Below are 17,717 nucleotides of genomic sequence, written 5' to 3' on the forward strand. Positions count from 1 at the left end.
GTGGCCACATGCATCTCAAAGGACTAGTACCTCACGCCCATTGTGACATGGCTGGACCAGACAGAGAGGGACCTGAGCAACCACAGCATCGTGGAAATCCTGGAGGAGCAGATGAATGGCTTCTACAGGGTGTTCTCCATCCTGAAATACCCTGTCAAGTTAAATGAGAAATATATCTGCCACATAACAGAGACAGATGTGAACAACCAGCTCTTCAGAATCATCCACAAGTATCCAAGTAAGTGCAAATCCGAAAGGAACAGTGAAAGTGGGGTGCATTTCACCACAGAAAAGTCATCATTAATTAATATTTACTGAATGTCAAATATATCAGGCATGCCTTGGCACTTTGGGGATTTAAAGAAGCATCAGGAACATACGCTTGGAGCCTTGGGCAAGATAAGGTGGTGAAGTGGAGTCTCTCTGGGCTTGAAAAAAGAACATGCTTCAGAGACTGACAGCTTTCTCCTGATAGATGTGGCTCTTACTATTGATGAGGTTTCTTTTCCTCTGCACAGAACATCAGCTTTATGACGTGGCAGGCTGAGTAGTCATAGTGGCCATTTATTAGCCTCTCACCATGTGCCTGGCACTTTACATATGTCACTTTAATCTTTACCTCTATTTTAATTGTTATTACTGTCCCCCTTCTATATGAGAAAACCAACAAGTTAAATAATTTGACTAAGGACATAGCTAACAAGCACAAGACTCAGGATTCAAACCCATTCTTTCTGAATCTAAAGTTCATGCACTTCATTTTTCTTATGCATATACCACACTGCACTTGCAGATCTAAGACTATAGACTGCATGAATAGATCTAAGTCATATATGTTTGGAGAAGGGGATTCCCTGTGTAATAAGCAAGGAGGCAAGAAATAGAGTCACTGCTCCCACTCATCAATTCTGAGCAGTCTTTAAGTTGCCATATCAAAGGCTGTCTACATTCTGGGGAACCTTAATTGAGTCCTCCAGAGAAATTTTGATGGATACTTTTTTGTGTAGCTATTCTATTACGTCTAAACTGTCTAAACTTTTTCAAGTTAGGAATTTGAAAAAAAAAAGCATGTTAGAAAAAGAACAGGTATTTACTGAACACATACCATATGCTAGGGTGGACCCAGGTACTTTTGCATAAGGTATTTAACCCCACAATGACCTCTGAGTTAGATACTAACATTACAGTATTTAGCAGAGGAGGAAACCAAGGCTGAGAGAAGGTAAAGTATTTACCAAAGGCTACACAGCTGACAGTCTTACAACCCAGGACTTGAACTTGGGTCTAATTATTAACAAAGGCCTGGGCACATTCCACTATGTGGTTGACTCGTGGGCCTTAAGTTCCTTGTGTCAAAGTATCTGTAGCCTCAGGCTGAGGTTATTGATTTATTCTGCCACCTGTGACCTCACCTGCCTCTCCATCAAGAAGGAAGGGATGGTGATGAATACACTTGCACGGTGAGCTAATTCCTTCTACTTTCCTGTATCCCTGACTTAGAGATCTTACTAAGACTTCTTTGGAGGGTTAGCTCTGGCAGGGACTTTGGCCATCATCTACCAATCACAGCATATAGGGGTGACTAAACAGAAGTCCAGAGAGGTGAGATAATTGTCCAAGGTAATACAGCCTCTATACAAGAAGTATTAATGGAGTCTGACTTCATGCAAAGGTTGGGCAGTTACCTTTCAGGTCTAGTCTGTAGGGGCCTGGCAATTAATCAAAGCATTCAAAACACTATTGCAATCCTAGATCTCCCAGTAACTAGCCGTAAATATTTACAACCGTTAAGAGTATTTATTTAAATTTTTAATGACTTGGGAAAATACCCGCACTATCACGTTAAAATTTTAAAAAGCAAAATAGTAGCTTGTATGTGTAGCATGAGCCCCAGTTGTTTAACTATATGGAGATTTAAAAGATAGGATGTATTATTATTATTATCATAATATGAACAGTAATTACTGGTAACCTCTGAATGATAGGATTGTAGGCATTTTTTGTTTTCTCTTTTGTACTTGTGTTTTATGCAACATTCTATAATGAACATATATTATTTTTAGTCCAAAAAAGCTATATTTTTTAAATCTTTAAAAAATATCTTTATGAAAAATGGTTTACATGCCATAAAATTCACCCATTTGAAGTGTACAATTTAATTGTTTTAGTATATTCACAAAATTGTGAAATCATCACCACTCTTATCATTTAGAACATTTTAATTACCCTAAAAATAAACTTCATGCTCATTCACAGTCACTCTCCATTCCCTTCACCATATCCCCGAGTCCTAGGCAACCACTAACCTACTTTCTAGCTATATAGATTTGCCTATTTTAGATCATTCATATAACTGAAATTATACAATATGTGGTCTTTTTAAACTGGCTTCTTTTACTTGGCATAATGTTTTAAAGGTTCATCCATGTTGTAGCATATGTCAGCACTTCATTTCTTTTTATTTCTGGATAATAGTTTATTCCATTATATGGATATTACCACATTTTATTTATCCATTCATCAGTTGATGAAGATTTGGGTTGATTTCACTTTTTGTCTCTGATGAATGATGTTGCTGTGAACATTCACATATATGTTTTTATGTGGAAATTTATGTTAAATTTCATTTATCTTGGGTATATACCTACGAGTGGAATTGCTGGGTCATATGGTAACTATTTTTTAACCCTTTGAGGAACTGCCAGACTATTTTCCAAAGCAGCTGCACAATTTTACATTCCTACCAGCAATGTATGAGGTTACTGATTTGTCAACATCCTTGCCAGCACTCATGATCTTTTTTATTCTAGTCATTCTAGTAGATGTGAGTGACATTTGTGGTTTTGATTTGCATCTCTCTGGTGGCTAATCTTGGGCATCTTTCAATATGCTTACTGGTTATTTGTACATCTTCTTTGGAGAAATGTCTATTCAAATTCTTTGTCCATTAAAAATGGGTTATTTATCTTTTTATTATTGAGTTGTAAGAGTTGATATATTTTGAATACCAATTCCTTATCAAATATTTGACTTGCAGAAATTTTCTCCCCTTCTGAGTTGTCTTTTCACTTCTTGATGATGTCATTTGAAGCAGTAAATTTTCTGATTTTGATGAAGTACAATTTATCTTTTTTTTTGTCACTTGTGCTTTAGGTGTTATATCTAAAAAATTATTGCCTAATCTAAGTCACAAAGATTTACTCATATGTTTTCTTCTAAGAGTTTTATAATGTTAGCTCCTACCTCCAGGCTTATGATTCCTTTAAATTAATTTTTGTTTTTGGCATGAGATAGGTGTCCAACATCCCAGGACCATTTATTCAAAAGGCTATTCTTTCCCCCATGGAATTGTCTTGATGGCCTTATTGAAAATCAAGTTACTATAAATGTAAAGGTTTATTTCTGGGCTTTCAATTATATTCCATTGATCTATGTGTCTGTACTTATGCCAGTACCACACTGTCTTGACTACTATAGCTTTTTAGTAAGTTTTGTCACAGAGGAGTGTGTTCTTTTAACTTTGTTCTTCTTTTTGAAGATAGCTTTGATTATTCCTATTTCAGCATTTTCATATGAATTTTAGGATGAACTTGTCAATTTCTGCCAAACAGGCACCTGGGGTTTCAATAAGGAATGTATGGAATCTATAGATTCATTTTGGGAGTATTGGCATTTTAATGATACTAAGTCTTCTATCTATGAACACAGATGTCTTTCCATTTGTTTAGGTCTTTTTAAATTATCTTCAATGATGTTTGGCAGTTTTCCATGTATAAGTCTTACAATTCTTTTGTTAAATGTATTCCTAAGTATTTTATTCTTTTTCATGCTTTGGAAATGTAATTGTTTTCTTAATTTCATTTTAGAATGCTTATTGCTAATAGAAAGAAATAACAGTAGATTTTTGTGGATTCCTTAGTATTTTCTATATAGAAGACCATGTTATCTATGAATAGAAATAGTTTTACTTCTTCCTTTCCAATCTTGATTACTTGTATTTAATTTTCTTTCTAATTGCCCTGGCTAGAACCTCCAGTACAATGCTGAATAGAAAAACTAAGAGTAGATCTCTGGGAGAAAGCATTCAATCTTTCATCATTAACTATGATGTTAGCTGTAGGTTGTTATTACTGTAAATGGACAATATCAGGTTGAGAAAGTTCTCTTCCGTTGCTTGTTTTCTGAGTGTTTTTATCATGAATAAATTTAGGATTTTGCCAAATGTATTTTCTGCATCTGTTGAGATGATCATGTGGGCTTTGTCCTTTATTCTATTAATATGATATATTGCACTAATTAATTTTTGTATATTGAGCCAACTTTGTATTCCTGGGATAAACCCTACTTGGTCATGGTATGTAAGTCTTTTTCTATGTTGGTAGATTCAGTTTGGTGGTATTTTGTTGAGGCTTTTTGCATCTGTGTTCATTTGTAAGAGATATTGGTCTGTAGTTTTCTTGTGATGTCTTGGTCTGGTTTTGTTATGAGGATAATATTGGCCTCATAGGATAAGTTGAAATGTGTCCCTTATCTTCTGTTTTTTGGAAAAGGTTGTGCAGGATTGGTGTTAATTTTTCTTTTAATTCTTTAACTTTTGGTTTTGTTTATTTTCCCTATTTTTCTATTCTCTATTTCATTTACTTCCATTCTAGCCTTTGTTATTTCCTTCCTTCTACTTGCCTTGGGTTTAGTTTTAATTTCTTTTTCTAGTAATTTCATTTAAAAGATTAGGTTATTGCTTTGAGATCTTTCTTTTTTTTAATATATGCATTTCCAGCTGTAAATTTCCCCCTGAGCACTAATTTAGTGGTATCCATAAATTTTAGTATGTTGGTATGTTGTGTTTTCATTTTCAATCATTGCAAAATATTTTCTAATTTCTTTTGAGATTTCTTCTTTGACCCATTGGTTACTTAGGAGTGTATTATTTAATTTCCACATATTTGTGTATTTCCTAAATTTCATTCTGTTATCAATTTTAAATTTCATCTCATTATAATATGTTTTGAAAATTGGAAGTGTGAATTCTTCAACTTTGTTATTTCTCAAAAATTTTCTGAATATTCTGTATCTTTTGCATTTTCATATGAATTTTATGGTCAGGTTTTTCAACTTCTGGTCAAAAGCAAGCTGGGATTTTAACAGCTATCATGTTGAATTGCAGAACAATTTAGATAGTACTGCCATTGGGTTAGTCTGTTTTGCATTGTTATAAAGGAATACCTGAGGCTGGATAATTTATAAAGAAAAGAGGTTTATTTGGCTTAAGGTTTTGCAGACTGTACAAGCATGGCACCAGCATTTGCTCAGCTTCTGGTGAGGCCTCAGGAAGCTTTTATTTGTGGCAGAAGGCAAAGGGGGAGCAGGCATGTCACATGGTGAGAGAAGGAGCAAGAGAGAAAGGGAGGGTTGCCATGCTCTTTTAAACAACCAGCTCTCACATTAATGAATAGAGCAAGAACTCATTCATTATAGCCATGAGGGCACCAAGCCATTCATGAAACATCTGCCTCCATGATCCAACACCTTCCATTAGGCCCCACTTTCAACATTGGGAGTCACATTTCAACATGAAATTTGGAGAGTACAAACATCCAAACTATATTAGTCATCCTAACAATATTAAGTCTTTTGACCCATGAACATGTGATGTCTTTCTATTTATTTGGTAGGTTGTGTCTTAACTCTGTCTCTGTCACATTTCCATTTATTCAATATTTCATTCATTCACTCATCAAATACTTGTTTTATGATACTCAAACTGTGCTAGATACTCTTTTAGGCACTGGAGATGCAACAGTGAACAAAACAAATTTCTGCCCTCAAGAAACTTACATCCTAGTAATGGGGAGAAATAGGCAACCAATGAAAAGATAATTAAAATATACAGTATGTCACTGTTTACATCCATTCACATGAAATACAAAAACAGAAGAAATTAATCTATGCTGTTAGAAGTCAGGATGGTGGTTACCCTTGGAGTTTGGGAGGAGGACAGAAACTGGAAGACAGCACGAAGAGACTCCTGGGGTGATGGTAATATTCTGTTTCTTGATCTGGATGCTAGTTACATGGTTGTATTCAGTTTGTGAAAATTAATTGGGCTGGACACTTAAATGTACTTTTCTGTATGTATATTATAAAGTAAAACATATTTCATATATCAGATGATGAATAGTCATACAGAGGAAGATAAAGCAGAGAAGGCAGAATAGAAAGAGGGGAGTGGCGTAGGGAGGGTTGTAATTTATGTTATTTTATTTTGTTTTATTTTATTTTATTTTATTTTTGAGACAGAGTCTTGCTCTGCCACCCAGGCTGGAGTGCAGTGGCACGATCTTGGCTTACTGCAATGCCCACCTCCTGGGTTCAAATGATTCTCGTGCCTCAGCCTCCCGAGTAGCTAGGATTACAGGCATCTGCCACCATGCCTGGCTAATTTTTGTATTTTCAGTAGAGACGTGGTTTCACCATGCTGGACGGGCTGTTCTCGAACTCCTGACCTTAAATGATCCACTGCCTTGGCCTCCCAAAGTGCTGGGATTACAGGCATGAGCCACTGTGCCTGGGATGAGAGTTGTAATTTTAAATAGACTGTCCAGAGAAAGCTCATTGAGGTTAAATTTTAACAAAGATTTGAAGCAGGTGAGGGAGCTGGGCCTTGAAGTGGGCAAGGGCTGGTGGATTTTGGGCAAGGGCTGGTGGATTTGAGGAACAGCCAGGAGGCCAGTGGCTGCAATGAAGAGAGTTCATGAGACAGTGTAGGAGTTCAGATCAGAAAGATAACAGGAGGCTAGATTGCGTGGCGTCATAAAAGTCCATTGTAAGGGTTTTGACTTTTGCTCATACTGTGGGAAGAGATGGAAGAAAGCCATTGGAGGGTTTTGAACAGAGGAGTGAAATGATGTGACTTATATTTTATAAGGATCTTAATGGGTACTTTTGAGAAGATGGTGTCTTGGTTCAATGTGTTAGTAGTGGAATTAGTGAGAAGAGATTGGATTATGTATATATTTTTGAAGGTAGAGCAAATATGATTTGCTGACAAATTAGATGATGGGTATAAGGGAGAGAAGTCAAGTGATGACTAAAGCTTTTGCCCTGAGCCACTGGAAGAACAGAACCACCATTTATTCTGATTAAGAAGTCCTGGAATTTGGTTTGGGACATATTACATTAGAGATGCCCATTTGAAACATTTGAGGGGAAATGCTGAGTGGGTGGTTGGATATAAAACTGGAGTTTAGGAGAGAGGTCTAAGCTTGAAACATAAACCTGGGAGATGTCAACCTATAGGTGGTTTTTCAAATTATGAGACCAGATGGGCTCATCAAGAAAGCAGACACAGACGAAGAAGAGTAGAGGTTCAGGAACTGAGCCCTGGAACCCTCCAACATTTATAGTCAGAGAGGCAAACAGAAACCAGTGAAGAAGAATGAGGAGTTGACAGTAAAGTAGAAGAAAAACTAGGAGAAGTGTCATGACCTGAAAGCAAATGAAGAAAGCATTTCAGGGAGGAAGGAGTGTTTGACTGTGTTGAAGACTACTGATGGGCCAAGTAAGATGAAGACTGAGAATAGATCATTTGATTGAAGGAATGTAGGCAACTTTTGGGCACTGAGAACAGATCACTGGAATGCTAACACCGAGGACAGTTTGCTTCAAAGAGGGGCAGCACAGAAATGTGTATTAACTGGAGAAGTTATAGTGTGTCATTTTTCATTTTCTTTTAGATGGGATAAATAGTATGATAACGGACAGACGGAGAGGGTAAACTTGATGCTACATGAGAAGGGGAAGAATTGCTGAGCAATGCCTTTCAGGAGGCAGAAGGATAGGGTCTAATGCACAAGTACAAGGTTTGCCTTAGGTAAGATTATGTACAAGGAGGTAAGATAAAGTATATGGGCATAGATGCAGAAAGGTGGAGACTGTGGCAGGGAAAGCTTCTGGAAATTCTCTTCTGATTGCTTCTAATTTTCTTAGTGAAACCAGAGGCAATTCATCAGCTGAGTGTGAGGCTGGGGATGGCAGTATTAAGGAAAAAGAATGAAAACAGTCATCTAGGAGAGTAGGAGATGCTAACTAAAGAAATATACCAGGCATCCCGGGTAGTGCTAAAGGCACTTTTGAGGTTCAAAGTCATGAATTTTAAGTGAGAAAGGCTGGGTGCGGTGGCTTACGCCTGTAATCCCAACATTTTGGGAGGCCAAGGCGGGTGGATCACCTGAGGTCGGGAGTTCGAGACCAGCCTGACCAACATGAAGAAACCCTGTCTCTACTAAAAATACAAAATTAGCTGGGCGTGGTGGCACATGCCTGTAATCCAGCTACTCAGGAGGCTGAGGCAGAAGAATCACTTGAACCCGGGAGGCAGAGGTTGCGGTGAGCCGAGATCGTGCCATTGCACTCCAGCCTGGGCAACCAGAGCAAAACTCTGTATCAAAATAATAATAATAATAATAATAATAATAATAAAAACACAAATTAAAAAATAAAGTGAGAAAACTCAGTGTGGTTGTATATTTTTATCCAGCCTAATTTAGCTGCTTGAGTGCAAACACAGAATGGGAGGAGAGTTGGGTTAATTGAATATTGAGGTTTTGCCGTACAAGCATGACAGAGGAAGACCTGCATGCTAGAAAGTGATTATAATGATCAACCATGGAATCTAAGCTGGGCTGGGGAGGATGAAGGATGCAAAATGGGAGAAGCACAGTGAAAAAGTGGTAGGATCATTGGATTTTAGGCCCTGATGGCAACCAAAACATTGTTAGAGTTGGAGTATCAGAGAAAGCGAGTTGAAAGGATAGAAGGTAGTTGCTGAAGAGTAGGATGCTTGAAATTGAGATAATGGAGAAGTCGTGATTATTGCCAGTGATAAGATCTAAGTTCTAACCATGAGGAAAGTGGCTAAAATAAAATAGAGGAAAAAAATCCTTGGAGGAGAGGAAGTCAAGATCCAAAGGAGGTCGTGGGATAGATCATTTATGAGACAGTGACATCAAGAGTTATGACAGAAGCAGCGATGTAGAGCTTGACAATGTCAGCAGCTAAAATCGAGGAATGGTAGGGGTGGGGAGAGGAACAACAGAAAACTGTAATGAAAGTGTAGTGGATAGCAAAGTCTAATGACATGATGTTTCAAACTGAAGGTTTGTAGAGGAAAGAGCAAGAAGGATCCAGTTTATGATAGATGTTGTAAAGAAAACCAGCACCACTTGAAAGGGCTATGGAGGAAGTGTCCTCAGAGGGGAGCCAAGTTTCAATTAGAAAACCAGAAGGTGAGGGAAATGTTAACAGAAGCTCAGAGTAGAAGGGATTTGTTGGTGATTAATAGCAAGTTCTAGAAGGCACAATAGAAGGGTTTCAAATGTTAGGTGTGGGTTTTGGGGTCAGAAAAGGGAAAGTACAGAGCCATATGGCTCAGAGTCCCCGAGATGAAGGATAAACTGGGGGTCTTGGGCTTCTTGTGGTTAAGTACGAATTGGGGAAAAATGTGATGAGATTAGATTTGGAGGTCTCAATACAAACCATGATGGTAAAGCTGTTGATGTTGTGTGTGGGAGGCAGAGAGAAGGGGCAGGGAGGAGAGGCAAGGATATTGCCAAGATTAGAGTACCATTATTCACTCTCAGTTATAGAGGTGTAGAGGCCAGGGTGGAGCAGACTTATCTAGAATAAGGAAAACTCTGGAAGTCCCTTTGGATTCATATGGATTATGGTGTGGAAGCTGGAGAATGAGAAGCACGACAACATATTACAACTCAAGGGTGCTCTATTCACATAGACTCTAATGTGATGGGCAACCCTGGAGGAGTGCAGTGGGACTCCCCTGGAAAAACACACTCTATAGTGCCTCAGAGTATATTTGCAAACTTATTGCATTGCTGAAATTCATTATTATTTATATTTTCACAAGATTGTGAGTCTCTCATAAGCGGGGATGAAATTCTCTTTTCTGGCTCCTGGCATATATAGTAGGCTCTTGGAATATGCATTAGCTCTTAATTCCCAAGTCTTATTATCATGGCTCCAGAGATACAAAATAACTTAGAACCTTGAAATGGAAATGTGCAACCCCTTGATTCCTTTTCTTAGGGTACATCAGGAGCATCTTCCTCCCTTCTACTCCTGTGGGCTCACAAACTAACAAGCAAAGTCTACAGTCTTTCATTGGCCTGGGATAACTTCCTTCCAGAGCATACTAGAATGTGGTAGCATTTGCTGACCTAATGACATCAGCTCCTCTTCCATGTGTCTCAGTCCCATAAGCCTAACAGACACAAGAGTGAGTGCTAGGCTACAGCCCAGGGCCTATTTTGCTTCTGTTTCTCTTCTCTCTCTCTGAAAGTTAGTAAAAATTTCATCCCATTCACTACCCTTTTCTCTTTTCTCTAATTCTTCCCCAACCAATACTTGTTGAATTAATGAATGGGTAAATTAGAATTTCATCTTACAAATGAAGGAGAACTGCGTAACAGTGAATGAGTTGAGGGCTACCACTCTTAGGGAGAAGAAAGAATTTACTTTGTACAGCTATTCTTTCCTGTGTGACTTCAAGAAATGCACTGTAGATAAATGTAGGATCTGCCTCTAACACAAAACTCAGGCCTATCATGTTTTCTTTCTTTCTTTCTTTGCAGGGAGAAAGTATCCCCATACCTATTAAGAGATTTGAATAACATCTGCCCAAGAGTCTAATCATCTTGCCTTTAGCCACAGGTGCTCCTGGTTTTCTCTTGTGGATATTTTGTCCTAGACCCCTACCTATCATAAACAGAAAAAAGTAAGGTAGTAATAGGTCGAGTGTGTTGCATGTTGATAAAAACTATAGAAGCTTCCACATTTTGCTTCCCTTAGGTTTGTATGTCAGATCTTGTTTCTTTATCTCTATTTCTGTCTTTTATTTATAAGATTTACTTTTATTTTCTCTTATGTATCTCCCATGTTAAATTCTGAGTGAAATTCAAAAATTTTAATTGCAAAAATGAAAGAAGATTAAAAGTCTAATGAACTGTCCATTTTGTGTATATTTCATTGGTGTGATGCTTCAGCGATGGATGACTTGTAAGGGAGTTCAGAGCAGAGAAAACCTGCCCTAGGTTTCCTCTAAGCAAGATTTTTTTTTAAATTTTTTGGTAAAATATGTCTCAGTCTGTTTCCTGTTGCTATAACTGAATACCTGAAACTGGATAATCTATAAAGAAATAATTTTTTTTTTTTGAGACAGAGTCTTGCTTTGCCACCTAGGCTGGAGTGCAGTGGTGCAATCTCAGCTCACTGCAACCTCCGCCTCCTGGGTTCAAGCGATTCTCCTGTCTCTGCCTCCTGAGTAGCTGGGATTACAGGCATGTGCCACCACATCCATCTAATATTTGTATTTTTAGTGGAGATGGGGTTTTGCCATGTTGGCCAGGCTGGTCTCGAACTCCTGACCTCAGGTGATCTGCCTGCCTCGGCCTCCCAAAGTGTTAGGATTACAGGCGTGAGCCACTGCACCTGGCCAAGAAATTTATTCCTTACAGTTCTGGAGGCTGGGAAGTCCAAGACTATGGCACCGGCATCTAGTGAGGGCCTGCTTGCTGCAAATTAACATGGCAGAGTGTATCACATGGTGAGAGGGTAAGAGTGTGTATGTCAGCTCAGGTCTCTCTTCCTTTTTTATAAAGCCACCAGTCCCATCCTGGGAGCCCCACCCTTGTGACATTATCTAATTCTAATTACATCTCAAAGGCCCCACCTCCAAATACAATATGAAATTGGGGATTACATTTCTGACACATGAAATTTGGGGGACACATTCAAACCATAGCATGATGTTACATGGGCACTTTGTTGGCACAAGGAAGAACCTGAGAAAGAGATATCTTTTAAAAAATAATTATGGATAACAATTCTTATAGTTATTAAAGTCTCTGACTATTACTGAACAAAGGCAATTAAAATCTTGGAAATTCAAAGAAGGTGAGACTAACCCTTGAACTTTTCTGATTTGCCCAATTGATTTCAGTCTTTATTATTCCTATAACCCACCTTCCAAATCTCTCCTAGTTCTATGCATTGTACATAGATTCTCCTCTGCTATAGTCTGAATGTTTGTATCTCCCCAGAATTCAAATATTGAAATCCTAACTCCCAAAGTTATAGTATTAGGAGGTGGGGCCTTTGGGAGGTAGTTAGGTCATAAGGGTGGAGCCCTCATGAATGGGATTAGTGCCCTTATAAAAGAGGCCTATGAGAGGTTCCTTGTCCCTTCCACCAAGTGAAGACACAGTGAGGAGATGCTGTCTATGAACCAGAAAGAGGCCCTCACCAGACACAAAATCTATTAGCACCTTGATGTTGGACTTCTCAATTTCCAAAACTGTAAGCAATAAATTTCTGTTATATATAAGCCATGCAGTCTAAGGTATTTTGTTATAGAAGCCAGAATAGACTAAGACATCTTCCTTTGTTTTTTGGGGGGGGTTCAGGAGAAGGATGGCAGTATCTTCCCTGGGAGGTTGGGCCATGAAGGAATCAAGCTTAGGTTATAGAAGTGAAGAGAAAAAGATGTGGAACAGTAAGGAAAGAGAAAAGAGAAAAAGTTGTGGAACATTAAGGAAAGAGAAAAGAAAACTGTCCAGGAACTGGAGATTTTAATGGGCTCAAAACCCAATTTTTTTGAATGATCAGATTAATATTAAATAATTTCAATGGGGATAAGACCTATGTCTGCCTCTAAGTCCTCCACATAGTATGTCACAGCAAAAAGGAGGATCGTCAGGGAGATCTGTGCAATTGTACAGACATCTGCATTTCTAAGGTAAGTTTTTGCCAGGCCAAACCTTTGAGGTATGTGCTGAGGGCTGCTGGGATACTCACACTCGCTGGCATGACTCCTGGATATAGCATCCTTTGGGAGACCAGCTTGGACTGGGGATCACTTTTTAGGAAACTTCAGAGGCATGGGTTGAACTGCACTCACATATGTACTTAAAAGAAACCAAAATGAAAGGACATGCAGACAGTTATTAGAACCACATGAAGGAATATATGGTTAGTTATATGTGCTCAGCAATTACATTATAGAGAACACAAATTAGGAATTAATGGTTCACAATGATGTGATGATCTTTAAAATGAAGGGAAACATTGTGGCAAGGCAAAATGAGCATGACGGGGACCTGGGTCTGAATCCTGACTGTGTTCCCTGTTAGCTGTGTTAGTGTTGAACAAGTTCCTGAAACTTAAACTACATGTTCCTCATTTGTAAAATATATTTTTCACAGGGTCAGTCTGAGAATGATGAGAATATGTAATAGGTATTGATAACTGGTAATAATGATACCTGACACCTACATAACACTTTCTATGTGCCAGAAACTATTTGAAAAAAAAGTTACACAGCATGGGCAACATGGCAAAACTCCATGTCTAAAAAAGGTACAAAAATCAGCCAGGCGTGATGGTGGGCACCTATAGTCCCAGCTGAGATGAGAGCATCACCTGAGCCTGGGGAGGTCGAGGCTGCAGTGAGCTGTGATCGTGCCACTGCACTCCAGCCTGGGCAAAAGAGTGCCCTGTCTCAAAAAAAAAAAAAAAAAAATTACATTAACTCATTTAATCCTCAAAGGAAAAAAAAAGAATGAGGTAGGTATTATTATTAAGCTACCTTAAAGAGAAAACTGAGGCACAGAGAGGTTAAATAACTTCCAGAAGCATAAAACGTAGGAGCAGAGCCAGGATTTAAACCCAGGAAACCTGGCTGTTAAACACTACATTGTATTGTCTCAGTGGAATATCAGCCATAATAAGAACCACGTTCTGATATAGGTCAATTAGGAAGGAGTTAAAACACGTAATATGTGATGATATAAAAATTACTGGCTGCCAGATTTGACTATGAAGTCCTGCAGAAGAATTTTGGAGCAAACATATTTTACTTCAAGTTGTCCCAGCTCCCTGGAAAATGTCAAATTCCGCTAACTTGTGTAATTTAAAACTAGGCCAGGAGACCCCCACGTGCGTGCATCTTGATCCTGGAGCTGCTTCCCTGGTGTCCAATGCAAATGGCCTCTGTGGCCTAGCACCCCCCTTCCCACCACTCGAGGTTGCACCGAGGCCTAGGAGGGTCACATTGAGGTTCCTACCCACTGGCAAGCAAGAGCTTGGCAGCCATCCCCTCCGTGGTTTGCCCGTGGCCACCCATGACTACTACCGGCGCCTCCAGGGTTCCACTCGCAGCAGCAGCACCTGATGATGGGCCTTGCCGAGTACCCTAGAGAAGCCATCCCCCACCCCCTGGTCTCTGGAAGGCTGATCCAAGTGATAGGAGTGTAAGGTAAAATAAAGTTGTAAACATGTTTTGACCATAGGACAAGACATTGTTGAAAAAAAGTTTAAGTTGTGAACGTATTAATCAAAGAGTCAAAGAGTCAGGACATGTAAAACAAGATAAAATAGAAAAACATGTTTATGTGGACTTTGCCAAACATATTTGGACTTTGGTAAACAACTTTCATGGATGCTACAAAATATGGTAAACAAGTGAACCAAAACAACAATGGAGTTCACCAGGGCATGACCAATCAGACAAAGGTGTTCACCACTACACTGGGATGGAACACAGAAAAGAACGACTTCGTTGACCACTTAGGCGCGACGTATCCCCCCAATCAGTCTCCGAGCCCCTTGCTGCATTGTGCCCATATGCCCATTCACTCTTACGTTGGACAAGACCACCACAGGCAGACAAGAGACTATGCCTGGATTATGAATAGAATGCAAACTGAAAGGTTTTTTTTGTTTTTGTTTTTGTGTTTTTGAGATGGAGTCTCACTCTGTCACTCAGGCTGGAGTGCAGTGGAGCGATCTCAGCTAACTGCAACCTCCGCCTCCCGGGTTCAAGCAATTCTCCTGCCTCAGCCTCCTGAGTAGCTGGGATTACAGGCATGTGCCACCATGCTCGGCTAATTTTTGTATTTTTAGTAGAGACGGGGTTTCACCATAATGGTCAGGCTGGTCTCGAACTCCTGACCTCGTGATCCACCCACCTTGACCTCCCAAAGTGCTGGGATTACAAGTGTGAACCACCATGCCCGGCCGACTGAAAGGTTTTAATTGCCTTGGTAAGGCTGCCCCTTGATGATCTCTTTTGAGTGTGTTTTTACATGTAAAGAGAAATGACCATTATTACATACAATCAATAAAACGTGTGATTCGAACATTTAACTTGAGTCATTGATTCTTGTCATTTTCTGCACCATAAAATCCTCAAGAAAGCATGAGTTATGTCCTCGTGACAGCAAGTCACTGGTGGGTGAGCTGCTTTTTCGGGAAGTCCACTGTCCTGTTCATGCCATGGTGTTGGAGTCCCCAGAGCACTTGGAGTCCCCTCAGGCCTCCAGCATGACCACCTTTGGCCTGGTTCAGAGAGTCACCAGGAAGCAGCCTGGCAGCCACCCCAACAAAATCAGTGCCCATCTGGGCCTGTGCAGGCACCACGAGCCCCAGTTACTCGGGAGGCTGAGGCAGGAGAATCGCTTGAACTCGGGAGGCAGAGGTTGCAGTAAGCCAAGATTGCACCACTGCACTCCAGCCTGGGCAACAGGGCGAGACTCCATCTCCCCAAAAAAAAAAAGAAAGAACCCTTTCCCTCAGATGCAGCACAGATGGGAAGGAGAATGACCTAGCAGTAGTAGATAAGTTAGGAGGCTATTTCAGGGATGAGGCAAGAAATAATGGTGATTTGAACTAGAACAATGGCAGTGGGGATTAACAGGGTAAGGAGGTAGCATTGATAACAGCTGGCTATTGACTAACTGGGGCTCGAGTAGCTGGGACTACAGGCGTGTGCCACCATGCCCAGCTAATTTTTTGTATTTTTAGTAGAGATGCAGTTTCATTGTGTTAGCCAGGATGGTCTCGATCTCCTGAGCTCGTGATCCACCCGCCTCAGCCTCCCAAAGTGCTGGGATTACAGGCGTGAGCTGCCACGCATGGTCTGGGTTCTTTCTTAAACTGAATCTGATCATGCCTTTCTCCTGCCATTATAACTTCATTAGCTCTCTCTTGTTCTCAGGATACAGTCTTTACAAATACCATTTATAAATATAATCAACATGTTACAAGGTGAACAACAGCTATGTTTTATTGAGCAGTCACTATATGCCAGGGTCTTTACATGTTTATTTCATTTAATCAGCACAGCAACGTTATGAAGTAGTGTTATACCTTCATTCTGTAGAAAATAATAACAAAGCATGTCAGGCACTTTCTAACTTTTTGCATATTTTATGTTATTTAATCCTTATAACAATGCTATGAAATACAAATTACTATTTCCATTTTACAGAAGAAGAAGTTTAAGCATAGAGAATCTGATTTGCCCAAGGTTGCATGTCAATAACAGATTGGGATTCAGACCCAGGTCTGAATCTAAAGCTTTTATTGACTCTCCCACATCCCTGAATCTCTGCATATGCTACTCTTGAATGGACTTTGACTAGGCTAATTCTACTTGTTCAGATTTCAGCCTAGAAAAACCTTCCATGATTGCTGACGCCACACTATTGATCTTCTTGTTTCCATAATGTGTACTCGTTTCTCATCTTTGTCATAATATGGTTGCAAGATATCAAACAGACTGCTGACCTGCCTGTCTTCCTGAGAGAGGAGACTGAGTTTGATTATATATCCAATCCGAGTGCCTTCCCAGTGCCTGACACATAATACCCAGTAAAAGTTTGTTCAATTCTACTTGTTCACATCATCTGTTTGTACTTCCTAGGTCTCACCTATTCATAGAGTACATACTCATTATTTCTTTTTCACGGATTCAAATGGTGTTTACACATCTAAAGCTCTTCCATAACATGGATTATAGTAAACAACTCCTGGTTTTGCTCATTCTCTACCAGAATCTTGAAAGGACCTACTTGATGGGTAGCTATATACACCAATGCATAAGTGATGGCATAATTCAGGTTTTCATAAAGGTATCAAATGAGGTGTTTGTTTGTTTGTTTTGAGACGGAGTCTCACTCTGTTGTCCAGGCTAGAGTGCAGTGGTGTGATCTCAGCTTACTGCTGATTGCTCAAGCAATTCTCCTGCCTCGGCCTCCCAAGTGGCTGGGATTACGGGTGTGTGCCACCACGCCCAGATAATTTTTTTATTTTTAGTAGAGATGGGGTTTCACCATGTTGGCCAGGCTGGTCTCAAACTCCTAATCAAATGAGTTTTTGAGAATAATTGGACACACATGCAGAAACAAGATCACCTGTAGTTTATCCTACTTATTTTCAAATAACAATTTATAAAGCTTCCTATCTCACTGAGTAAAAGCCAGATTCCTTACATGGCCTATTAGGACCACAAGATATACCTTCCTCACCCCTCAGTCCCTTACCCTGCCTTGTCACTTCTTTGCCTCGTATTCTGCTACTCTCTCCCTCATTCACTTCAGCCCTGCCAAGCTGACACTCTTGCACTGGCTCTCTCTTGTCTAGAATGCTCTTGTTCAGACATCACACATCGAATTCCCTTGGCTTAGTCTTTTTCACTTTCTCAATGAGGCCTATCCTGACCACTATATTTAAAATGGGAAACTGAGACAAACTGAGACACTCCCTTACCCTACACTCTCCTAGTCCCCCTCCTCTTGCTATACATAGTCCTTATCACCTTCTAACATACCATAAGCTTTACTTATTTATTGCACCTATTATCTAGC

This window comes from Pan troglodytes, chromosome 2 (assembly GCF_028858775.2).
Source record: "Pan troglodytes isolate AG18354 chromosome 2, NHGRI_mPanTro3-v2.0_pri, whole genome shotgun sequence".
In the NCBI taxonomy this organism is placed as follows: domain Eukaryota; kingdom Metazoa; phylum Chordata; class Mammalia; order Primates; family Hominidae; genus Pan; species Pan troglodytes.